Below are 9347 nucleotides of genomic sequence, written 5' to 3'. Positions count from 1 at the left end.
GCTGATGCTGCGGAAATGTAACTGGTGCTCTCTCTGCATGCATAAACTCCAGGGTGCAGAGCCTGGAGCCACTGAGAGGAAGAGCAGACAGGTGGAGACTCTCAGCTCCCAGCACAGAGGCATGGTGGCCCACGGGGTCAGGGTGGTGGGTGCAGACAACGTCCACACTGGTGGCTGCCCCATCCTTCTCAGGCCTGGGGAGAGAGGGACGTGGGGAATCTAGAGAGATGTCCTGAAACCTCTGGGGTTTGGGCCAGAACAGGAAGGAGGAAATGGGAGGTGAGTGAGGAAACTGAGAGAGGGGTGGTCACAAAAGTGGTCATTAGGGGCAAGTGCTCAAGGGAGGGCCTTACCTGAGGGAGACCAGTCTGACACTCAAGGAAAAGGGGCCCAGGCTTCTGTTCTTGAACAAGGATCCAGCTGGGGAGGAAGGAGGAGGAGGATGAGCAGGAGGGACAGGGGTTGGGGGAGGGGCTGGGTGGGATTTAACCCACCAGGAGTTGCTGGGACCAGGGTCTCACCAGGCTCTGCAAGACCCTCTCAGTGGAGTTGAACGTGGCTGAGCTGTTGATCCTGTCTGAATACCAGAAGGTGGAGATGGTGACATTGACTGTGAGGGTCTTCAGGTTGTGCCCCAAAGCTGCAAGACGAGAGGGAGAGCGATGGCCATCACTGAGAGCTGGCCTGAGACCACACCAGAGTCCTGCATTCATTATCATCTGTCGTCTTCTCTCACAGTGGCACCAACACCCACACGTGTGGTCACCCAAGTCAGAACCAACATATCTGCTCAGCTCCTCCTCGCTCCCTGTAACACCCATTCACCTTGCACACTCGTCCTCAGATACACTCCATCCCTGTCCCAACTCAAGTCTTAACTTCCTTCACCCAGACCAATACCCCAGCAGGCACAGTGGATGCTCTGTCTAAAGGATGTTCTACGTGGACTACTAGAAGAATCTTTCTGAAATGAATACCTCACTAGGGCGACCACTGTTCTAGTACCACCCATTGCTCCCTATGGCCTTCAGTGTTTAGTTCAACCTTCTTGACCTGGCACTCAAGGCTCTACTCAATCTGGCTACTGCTGACCTTTCAGCCTCATTTCATCCATTTACTGCGAGTTAAACTTCATGCTTCACGCAACCCAAATTCGTTTCAATTCTCCCCATATGGCATGTTGTTTCTGGCTGGAGTCTTTGCTCATGGATTCCCCTCTGCCAGGAAAACTCTTCATCCTCTATTTGCCGGGGTCCGTCCTACTCATTCTTAAAGACTCCATTCAGGTGAACCTTTCTCTAGCAAGCTCTTCCCCTCCAAATTATGCCAGGTGCCACTCCCCGAATCCTCCCACATTGTGTTATAATGGTGTGTTAATTCACAAGACTAGGGGCTCTCTGAGGCCTGGCCTTAGACTGAATAGTTGGTATAATATTTGTGATCAGCATGATTGTCCTAAAACCAGAATTTCACAACCTGGCTTCCCAGCTCCTGGATCACAACTGGCTGGTAGGGGCTGGAGAGCTTCTCTTGCGAAGGAAAAGGCACCCCCAGATACCTGTGGTGGCTTCTGGTGGCGCAGGTGATGATCAAGTATGCAGGGATGTGGTGGCCGGCTAGGGAGCTGTGGAGAGGGCTGTCATCAGGGAGGGACAGAGTGGCAGGAGCTTCCAGGCTCACCTGGGCTCCAGCAGTGGCTCTCCCAGGACCACCATTCACAGGTGAAGCATAAATGAGAGTGAGGGTACGGGTCCCTGTGTGAGTAGAGTGATGAGCAAGCCTGTGGATGAGAGAGTGAGATGGGTGAATAAGAGAGACTGAACACAGAGGAAAGAGAGATGGACGGACAGAAAACTGGACAGACGGATGGAATACCTGGAAAAGGAGGACCAAGGGCGGGGATTCAGGAGAATAAAAGTGAAAACCGTGTGGGGTCAGAATGTGGTGGAGAACATGTCTGTGTCTAAGGCTTTCTCACCCTGGGCTGGGACTCTCCACCAGAACCCAAGAGAGAGAGAAGGGATGAGTTAGGACCCTTCCAGGTCCTTCTCTCACCAAGGACAGTGGGTGAAGGAGAACAAGTGCTACCCAACCCCAAATGCGATGGGACCCAGGACATCAGGGCCAGGAATACTCACTGTTGGTAGTCGGGGCTGCAGCTCCATAGGTATAACCTGTGGAGAGAAGGCGAGAGGAACTGAGCGAGGGTTGGGGTGAACATAAAGGATTAAGGGTGAGGGAGGATGTAGGGACGTTTGAGGGAAAAACAGAGGGAAAAGCAGAAGGGAAGAGGGGAGGGGTGTTCAGGGAGGTGTCAACGAGGTGGAAGCTGGCTGAACCCAGCGGTCACACCGTGATGAGAAGACTGAACCCTGACCAGAAGGAGAGAGAGATGGATCAAAACTCACTTTAGAGCAACGGAGGCAACACAGAACTTTGACTGGCAGAGAGAGCATGGCTGTATCATAGCACCTCACCACTGACGTAGAAGCTGTCCCCGTCCAGGGTGAGGAAAACCAGGTGGGTGACGCCCAGGTTCTCATGGCTCAGCTCCCAGTAGAGTCGCTCTCTGTCCACCCCGGGACCTGCGGGGCTCAGAGTGGAAGGTGCAGACGGTGTCCACCCCGCTGGCTGCCCCACCCTTCTCAAGCCTGGTGGAGGAAGAACATGGGGTTGTGCAATACTGAGCAGGTGTCCTTCTGGGTGTGGAAAGTGGGAGAGTGGAAGGGAGGAAGCTGAGGGAGAGGCTGAATGGGCTGCTCTGATGTGTGGAGGGGCTCTCCTCGATGTCTCCCCTCTGAGACAACCCCCTCACAAGTAAGGCCTGACTTCCTTTAGGATGCGGAAGGGGGCCTGTGAGTGGCCAAGTGGGGTGAACACACAGACCTGGGTGAGGGGGCGCCTGCAGGTCTACACGGACAGCAGCGAGGAGAAAAGTCAGTGCCCTGCACCATCTGAAACATACAGGCAAGAAAGTACCGTTACATTCTCTCGGTTCTACACTCCAAGGTCTTTTCTTTCTATTTCTTTCCTACTCCACAGCCATCAACCACACCTAGGGAACAATCATCTCACTCGTAATCTTCTTCCCAACACCTCCTGCCTCATAAGTATTCAATCTTACCCCTCAGGTCCATTTTAACCAAAGTGCTTAGACCAAACGCCAATCACATCAGCCATCTGTTCGCATCTCTCCAGAGTGTTCCCACTGGTCTTAGAACAGAGTCCCAAGTCACGCCTGACCTGATCCAGCCTGTCCCCCTCGCTGGTCTGGCTCACACCGCTCCCCCTGTGTTGACTCCGCTCATCCATCCCTCTTCTCAGTTCATGGACACAACAGGCTCTCTGCTTCAGTGGTGTCCTCATGCGGGTCCCTCGGCCTGAAACGCTATCTTGAACACACTCCAACACCCTCACTCCAGTCTACCCTTCAGACCAGCTAAATCCAGTCCCAACTCTAGCTCTCAAGCTAAATATCAGTCCTTCTCAAGAGGGCTTCCCTGCCCCCTCAGGTTGAGTCCCCTTGTGCCAAACTTCCACATCACTCTCATCATTAACTGTCTAAAATCCAAATTCCCAAATACAATATAAATTCCATGGAGGTGGGACAAGGTCTCTCTGTTTCTCCCGGAACCCATGCATGTGGCCCAGGGCTTGGCTTATGAGATGAGGAAACATCCTGGTTTGTCTAGGACTGCATTTGTTTGAACACTAAACATCCTGTATCCTGGAAAACCCATCCGTTCTGAATAAACGCGGATGGTGGGTCACCATAAATTATACACTCAAAGACTATCTATTGCATGACAAGCACACATTCCCCTCAAGAACGTCAGAGGAAAGCTAGAATGAAAAAGGCACACACACACACACACACACAAACACAATTAGTAGAGGCCAACAACTAAATACAAAATCATTTAACAAGATATTCTGCAACATGAATCACCAGACTGTTCTTCCAGAAAAGATTCAAGAAACAAAGTTAATTCCCTTTAGAAGTCAAGGTGGAGAGGACAGTCTTTTTGGAGACTAGTGCCCTTCCCTTCAATCTACAGGGTTGCTTAGTATTCCTCCAAATGATTTGAAATATCATAAAGAAGAAAATGCTCAAAATAAATCTGGCTACTGGCAAACTCAATTTTAAATTTGTTATTAATACAAAGTTCCAATCCTCTTTTTCCCTGAATGCTCCTTTATTTCAAATTTTTGTGGAAGATTTATAGGACTTTAGAAGTCAAATTGAATGGGTCGTAGGAATGTTGCTGAGTATCCCTGCTAATATTTCCTGGGATGTCTTCTAATACTACATACACACGCAAAACATTTCTGTATTTATATTATATATAAATTCTGACTTTTGAGTATTATGCAAGTAAATCTATATTTTCTACTATAATACACATTTGCAGTTATTTACATTTGTTTCATGTGTTCTTATTTGCATGTAACTGTACTTACTGATATATTTACCACACAGAACCACACACAGCTTACCATCTTTCCATCCATCAAACATCAATAATTTTTCTCAAGATACCCTCACTCTCAGTGACTCCATGTGGTGACAACCCGAGCACAGGAAAACCCACTGGCAGGTCTTCGGCACAGTGGAGGCTGCCGGAACCTCTTGGTACCAAGTCCACAGGGTACTCAACTGGTCACACAGAAATCCATGGATCAGCGAGGATGGGTGGACCCTGAGCCTGGTTTCACCTCAAACTTGAGCTCCACGGATGCTTTTTGTGTCTGAGGGAGGAATATAAGGCGCATACAAGCTTTTGAGGCCTTTTATAGGGTGTTGGATGGAAAGGCCACCTCATTCACTTTTCTTTTTTTGTGTTTACTGATTTAATTGTAACTCTTGGCTGTGACTGGATTTTCCCGATTCCTATCCAGCCACCTGCTGCCCAAGATGGGAGAAAGCAGCTTCGTGCGGTGTGCACTTAAGTCGCTCTACTCACTTGGCTGGACAGAGACTTTTTGGTGACTCTGGACCCTTTAAACAAGCTTGTCATTTAGGGACCCTGTAAGTGACTCGCTGACTTGTCAACATTTTCCACACTTCTTTCAGGGCTCGGGAGATTTTCAGGCCCTGGAGAAGATTTCCCAACCTTGGCACAACTACATCTGGGGCCGGATAATTCTCTGTCGGGCCGCCCTGGAGGACGGTGAGCAGCATTCCTGCCTCCCCCTATAGACGCCAGGAGCGCCCCCATTAGTAACAACCCAAACACCACCTCCAAAAGCAGCTAAAGCCCCCTGGGGACAAAATCAAAAGGAGGATGGTGATGGGGAGTCTGAGAAGAGGACGGCGGCACCCGAAGCCAGGAGGAACTCAGCCTCGGGCGCCCTGAGCAAACAGCCCGGGTGAAACGGCGCTGTGTCGGGATGGAGGGATGCTGGGCCCTGACGGGGCCGCCCAAGGACCAGGCCCCTCCCTGGACTCCTACCCAGGGGACCGCCCGCTGCTCACTGCGCCCCGCCCCTGAGGGCGAACGTCCACGGGAATCCGGCTCGAGCCCAGAAGACGGGACACACCGTGCAAACACGCCCCATCCATCCAAGGCCCCGCCAGCACTTCCGCTTCCTGTCTCGGGCGGGCATTCCAGGAGGACGAAAGTTTGGGGGCTGCGAGTTGAGGTGGTGGGCTGTTCGGGCCTGGCACCCCAGCCTCGGGGAAGGTGTCTAGCTTCTAGAGTGAGTGCCAAGCTGGAAAGCGGGCTGGGTGAGCACCAGGGACAGGGACAAAATCTAGGGACGGGGCTGTGTGCGGGAACCAGTTCTAAGGGTGGGCTGTGGGCGGGGACAAGGGTGTGAGTGACACCAGGCCCGGAGGGGCGGATCTGTGGGCGGGAACAAGGGTACGGGAGGGGCAATGAACCACGACCAGGCTGTGGGCGTGGACCAGGCTGTGGGCGGAGCCAGGCCCTAACGTTGTTGGCGGAGACCAGTTCCAGGGGCGGGAAGAGGCGGGGGTTGGGCTGGAATAAGTCAGGCAGACTTCACAGGGGGAGGAAATCAGCTCCACGTGCCGGGCTGGAGGCGGGGCTTTCCGTGGACCCCTAGACTGTACAGGTAGCTGGATGTTGAACAGCTGTTCTTCAATCCTTTCCCCACGTTTATACAGCCTAATAGAATGATGTGCCCATATTTAGAATTCTAAATTTTTGTGCGTGTTTGTTCTTAATTTCGTTTAAAAATTGGATCATATATTCACATTTCTCTACAACTTGCAGTCCCAAGCCAGTAGATAAGGATATAACGCTATTTTAATTTTAAAAATCTGGGAGGAGGGAGGCCAATACGTCGAAGATGCACGTATAGGAAAACTTCAAAGAGTTGTACAAAGTCAGTAAAATATTCTCCCTCTACCACTGTCACCCAGTCCTTTTTCACAGAGATAAACATCCTTTTCTCCTCTATCCTTCCAGAGATACTGTGTATATCTGGGCCTGTATATATGTTAAAGACCAAGAGGGATGTCCCCAAGCAAAACCTGAAGCCCATGAATTGTCTCATGCATCAGAAGTTACTGAGAAGAGATTTAAGTTTCTGGTGGAAGGAGATGAACCAGTGATGAATCCATAGGAAGACAACAAAGAAACAAGAGAATTTTACCGTTTAAACGGTCAAAGGAAAAAGTGAGAAAGAAAATGTATTCATACTATCTGACGTAGCATATCTCTGGATAAGATTCATATGCTATAAAATGGTAAACACTTATGTCATAAAACAGTAGACATTGAATTTTGATTTATCCTAATTCATTAAATCGTTATATTGGGCAAGGGAAATTATGTTTTTAACATATGTAAGAACACTTCATGCTGGATTTTTCAGAGAAGGAAGAAACTATAAATAGTCAAAAGCTGAAAAATGAAAAAGCTGTACAAGTAGCTAATTTAGAAATATAGCTTTTCAACCAGAAAATTAAAGAAGTTGTTTTTGGAACCAGAGTCAAGAGTGGGGAACGTAGCTTTTCGTTATAAGGCTTAAAGTATTATTTGAGAGATGTGCGTATAGACGCACATACACGCACACACAGGGGAGCCTGAATTTGTATTCCGAAGGGATCATTTAACTCTACAAAGAATTTGTAAAAAGGATTCACTTTACAACAGTAGAACATATTTTGAAAGCTACAGACTTCAAGCATAAAAAAAGCTGTCATCATCCCTGTGGAAAAATGAATAGGACATCACTTTCCCACCGACACGGTGATAAGCATTTTACATACAATACTCTTGAGTATTTTCACAGCAACCCATAAGGAAGATGGTATTATCTATCTCCATTTTGCAGATGAGGAAATTGGTGACAGCATATTGCTAAAATTTTCATATAAGTTCTCAATAGATCTTGTTTTATGTTAAAATTGTTTACTGATTTTTCTTTTCATTAATAAAATGATATTTGCCATTATTACAAATAAGCAAAGGATGTGTAGAAACAATTTAGCAAAACGACAGTTTTCTTTTGATATAATTAAATATAGCAATCACTTTATTATTTTTCTGCTCTCTGCCTCACATCTAGGAAGATACTTCCAATCCTAAAGGCTTACTAGAAAACTCTACTAAAAATCAAGTATCAGGGAATACTCATATTACACAAAGTTCCTGAATACATGCGAAAAAGGCATTATAGCAAATTTTTGTACAAAATTCTTAGATCATTCATGAACTGATAACAACACAAATCATGATTAGGCAAGGTATTTCTGTAGAATGACAAATATTTAAACTTTAGACATTTGGAAAGGTAGTTCATTACAGTAAATAATGTGTATAAGAAGAATTTTTTCAAACTCACTAAGTGCCAGGAAATCGTTTGACAAAATGCACTGCAATATTATTCACAATAGCCAAGAAATGGAAACTACCTAATTGTGAATCCGTGGGTGAAAGGATGAAAAAAATCTGGGGCATCCATACAATGGAATATTATTCAGCCTTAAAAAGGGAGGAAATCCTGTATTCAGAATTGCTTGACTGGATCATTTCAGTCAAGTGTTTTCTTGCTTAGTCCCCTCTGGTCCATTCGCCAACCAGGAACCAGGGTGATCGTTTTACAGTGTAAGCACCATGACCTCTAATGGATCCCTAAAAGAGATTTTGCAGGTAGACTGCCTGGGTACCAGCCGTGTGACCTTGGTCAATTATATAACCTCTAATATTCCTCATCCATACAATAGGGGTTAATAGTATTGTCTCCATAGCATCGTTGTGAGGATTAAATGAGGGAATACATGTCAGATGCTTAGAGTGCCTGGCACATGGTAAGGCAACATGAAAAATTTAGCTGTAATTATAACTAAATTAAATATTGTGATGGCCTATTAAATTTGAACCATATGAAATTTCTAATATTCAACCATTTTGACCCATTTTATTGTTGAATAAATGATAACACTCAATCTAGGTAGGTTGCGTAGAGTCAAAAAGGATTGTATAAATGAAAATATTATTAGAAAAAGTAAGCTGAAATAGATTGCTTTGCAATTTACAAAGCAGTTTCTTATACTTTGTTTCATTTAATCTCTATAGAATACTTATCAGTGTATCATTACCACTGTCTCTGAAGGAGTAACTGACTTGCCCCAAATCACACCACATTAAATAACACAATTAGAGGGGAAAGATCATTTCGAGTATAAATGCTATATGATATTTTATTTCCCCTTCATAATATCATCCGTCCTCTCAAGAAAGTGATGAAATAATGTTGATTCATAGGAACTTAGTCTTAAAGATACATACTCTCAGATGATAAACACTATGTCTTTGAAACAGGGGTGTTGCGAGAAGAAACTTGGGACCCATGCTTTCTGTATTTTCAAGTCCATGCTTAGAGTTATGGGAAACAGTCAAAGAAGGGAAAGGGTGAAAAATAGTCCAGAATGGAAAAAGGTTGACGTATATGTAACTTTATTGATCACCTCAAGATTCTCTTTTTGTTTATGGTCTGAGTCACACTACTAGAATACAAATGCTTTTAAGGTAGATCACTGCTATCTTGAAGCAAGGGTAGGCGCTGAGTAAATATTTATTAAAGGAATGAAAGTAGTCTTGAATACATCTGCTCTTTACTCACCAAAGAACAGTCCCATACCAGGAAAATGGCATCATTAGCAAAATTTTAAAAATCATATCCTTATTAGCTCGTAATCATGGATTCAAGGCTCCCATTTGTTTCATACATGTAAGTACAGAAGAATTCTGGTGTATTAAGGAATGTTTCCACAGCCTCACTGTAAAATAAAGCAAGAATTTTTGGCCCATTGATTGCTGGTTCCAGCAGGGCCCATCTCTATACTTACCTCTAAACAATTAACTATAGATTTG

General features: G+C 46.0%; 1 long non-coding RNA gene across 1 annotated transcript; it reads right to left on the bottom strand.

Moving 5' to 3' along the window:
- Positions 1-584: 584 nt before the first annotated feature.
- LOC131401733 (uncharacterized) lies at positions 585-2462 on the bottom strand. The gene is made up of 3 exons (XR_009217909.1): positions 2409-2462; positions 2139-2174; positions 585-640 (listed from the first exon to the last, which is right to left on the bottom strand). It is a non-coding gene; the product is annotated as an uncharacterized LOC131401733 (long non-coding RNA).
- Positions 2463-9347: the final 6885 nt, after the last annotated feature.

This window comes from Diceros bicornis, assembly GCF_020826845.1.
Source record: "Diceros bicornis minor isolate mBicDic1 chromosome 13 unlocalized genomic scaffold, mDicBic1.mat.cur SUPER_13_unloc_1, whole genome shotgun sequence".
Taxonomy (NCBI): Eukaryota; Metazoa; Chordata; class Mammalia; order Perissodactyla; family Rhinocerotidae; genus Diceros; species Diceros bicornis.
This window is presented reverse-complemented; position numbering and strand designations above follow the sequence as displayed.